The 3,301-nt window shown below is 39.3% G+C and overlaps 1 pseudogene; it reads left to right on the top strand.

Annotated features, from left to right (window-relative positions):
• Positions 1 to 2,510: 2,510 nt before the first annotated feature.
• On the top strand, positions 2,511 to 2,892 carry LOC110329190 (annotated as a pseudogene).
• Positions 2,893 to 3,301: the final 409 nt, after the last annotated feature.

The raw sequence follows: 3,301 nt of genomic DNA, 5'->3' as shown, positions 1-3,301 counted from the left end.
AAAAAATTACTTGTAATTGAGTGAAAATGGAGTCAAGCGAGACAAAGGTAGAGACAAAGATAACAGTCGGTTCTGGATTTTTTTTTTCCCTTCACCTCCAAGAAGGACATATACTCAGTCAAGGCAAAGATGAGACGAAATAAGCATGTCATTTGGAGTTGGGTATGGAGAGGAGTAAAATATAACCCACTTCAAACATGAATATTAAAAGTGTGCCATATCTTTTGTACCAGTAATTCCATTTCTAGAAATTCTTAGGGTAAGAGCTGTGGACAGCGTTCTAAGTGAACATTTGTTGCAATGATTATAGTAAAATTTTGTCGGGTATGGTGGTGCCTTTAATTCCAACAAAGATACACGCAGATCCCTGAGTTTGAGACCACCTGGACTACACCAAGGCTACACAGAGAAACCTTGTCTCGGAAAAAGAAGAAGAGTCTCCTGTGATTTGTTAACACAGCACACTTACACAATAAAACTTTATACAGCTGTTAAACATTTATGAAGTTTCATAATATAGTGAAGTTTATAGTGAACTCATATTATTTCCTCAGATGTCACATGTCAAAGGAGTATTCTGAATGATAGAATTTGGAAGACTAAGTTGCAGAAATACTATTCTGATAGTTCTTGCCAAACACTGCTATCCTATAAGGTGGTGACTTAAGTTTCCCTCCACTTCTGCCACACAACACACACACACACACACACACACACACACACACACACCATACACTTTTGTGTGAGTCTTCAGGTAACGAATATCATTAAAAGTTTACCCCAAGGCAGATAAAATAGTTGTTAGACAAAACTATATAGTTCATTAGAGAAAAACCAAAATATTTACCCTAAATATACACATAATCGGCTAGGGTATGGAGCACCTTCTGCCCCCCACCATGAGCCATGTGACTAGATGCATTATCTAATCTCTGAAACACTTTCCTCAGATACAAAATGAGGAAAGATGGCTTTCAGGGTAATTAGAGGACTTTGATTGTATACATACACGTGTACAGACAGGGCTGGCCTTTGTTGATATAATTTTCAAGATATATGTGTTTAAGTAATAACTTCTTGAAAGGAGTTGTTCTGTGTTGTTCTGTTTTGTTCTGTTTTACTCCAGGGCTAGGGTGTCTCAGCTGCACAAAGCCAGTAGATTCAATTTTGATTTTTTTTTCCTTGCCATTCTGTTAACTCAAGCACATATAAGTTCAGAAAAGATTTTGACCAGGCTTCTGAACCTGAAAGACTTCCATAAACCGAGCTTTTGTCACATCTGGTAGAAACCACAGAAACCAAAAAGCCTTTCAAAGGTCTAGCAAAAGTAACTCAGTCATGCAACAATTTTTTTTCCTTATTTTCGTTTTCTTTCTCTCCATGATTCAGCATACCCCAAATGAGATAAAGAGCTGAGTTAGCAGAGAGACTTTCCATCCATCTTAGTGACTGTGTAAAGTTTTAAGCCCTCTGGTGATAGTTATGCAGAAAACGGGCACGTGGGAGCACTTGGCTTCTGCATTTCCTTTAACAGCTAAACTTAGGAAAACATCATTAGGCTAAATAGTTTGTGCTGCCTCTAGGAGTCAAAATCAGTAAATGGACCCAAAGCAGAGACAGGGGGAAGAAATTCTGTCTATAGCAAAGTTCTGAAGTAGGCATCATGTTATTACCTTAATCTGAATTCAGATACTACCTTAATCTGGATCATTTACAGATTTATCATGACTGTGAAATGAAATAATATGAAAACGTGTTCAGTCTAATGTATTTCTAAAATCATATTTTGGAAAAAATCCTTGGGAAAAAAACAAACAAACAAACAAACAAACCAGAAGCTCCAGCAGAACTCCATATGGAGCATAATTTTTCAATTAGGTGTCTTCTGAGATGATAATAGAATAGAATATTCCCACTGAATAGAGGGCAGATGCCAGCTCCGCTGTGATGGCTTCTGCACAAGGCACTACTAGCTGTGGTTGTACCTGATGGGGTCGGTAGCAAGGTCCTTAGTCACATCTTGAAGAAATTTGGGATGCGTTTATTCAACTCACCCAACTGCACGCCAATTAACAGTTTTCAGTCCTCAGTAAGGCATGATCTCATGGAGTCCTGCCTTCTTTCAGTTAAGAACAATGAGTCCCTTCCAGATGCATAAGAAAACAGCTACAAACTCCTGAGGCAACTGCATTACTGCACAGGATGTGAGGACCCAGGTCTCTGCTGCTGCTTGTTAAAAGCAGCAAGTTCTTTTGACCGGCTACATTCTACGATCCCATAAGGCCTGCCTGTGAGCCTTTCAGGGGAAATTTTTGTTGTTGCTGTGTCACTCTTAGGCGACACAAACAAATGTATTTTTACAACTTGGTTTTCTAAATTCTACCAACCAGGAAAGCCAGTAATGACTACTTCCATCTACTATTTTGTTGTTCATTTGTTTAAAACATAACTTAGGGAAGTTGTGCCTCAACATGACTTTCCTTCCCATGATCCTCTGCGCCCATCCTTTCCTACTTGGGCCTGGCAGAATGGCTCCCGGCAAGAAGGGTGGCAAGAAGAAGGGCTGTTCTGCCATCAACAAGGTCGTGACCCAAGAATACACCAACATTCACAAGCACATCCATGGGGTGGGCTTCAAGAAGAGCACTCAGAGAAATCCAGACATTTGCCATAAAGGAGATGGGGACTCCAGATGTGCGCATTGACACAACAAAGCTCAATAAAGTCATCTGGGCCAAGGGAATAAGGAATGTTCCATATCACATCCGGGTACATTTGTTGAGAAAACGTAACAAAGATGAGGAGTCTCCAAACAAGCTCTACACACTGGCAACTTATACGGCTGTTACCACATTCCAAAATCTACAGACGGTCAATGTGGATGAGAGCTAACCTGATGAATGTCAAATAAAGTTGCAGAATTGACAGATAGATAGATAGATAGATAGATAGATAGATAGATAGATAGATAGATAGATAGATAGATAGATAGATAAGACTGCCTTTAGTAGTTATGCATCACACATGATGACTCTGAACTGAGTCAGGAAATGCCCCATTAATGTTTAATGGCTGCATAAAGTTCTCTTTTATAAATATACTATGTTAACAAATCCTCTGTGACATAGCATATTATAAATATCGCAGTGAGCATTTGCTTATAAAACTATACACAGCTCTATATCCTGATGCTTCCATGTAGAGGAGTTACTCCACTTATTCCCTATAGAAACCATTCAATTGAGAGGCAACTTACAATAAGCTAGCCGGTCGGAGAAGGTGGGAAGTCTTGTCCCTAAAG

Source organism: Mus pahari, chromosome 11 (genome assembly GCF_900095145.1).
Source record: "Mus pahari chromosome 11, PAHARI_EIJ_v1.1, whole genome shotgun sequence".
NCBI lineage: Eukaryota > Metazoa > Chordata > Mammalia > Rodentia > Muridae > Mus > Mus pahari.
The sequence above is the reverse complement of the archived record's forward strand: the minus strand, read 5'-3'. Positions and strand labels throughout refer to the sequence as shown.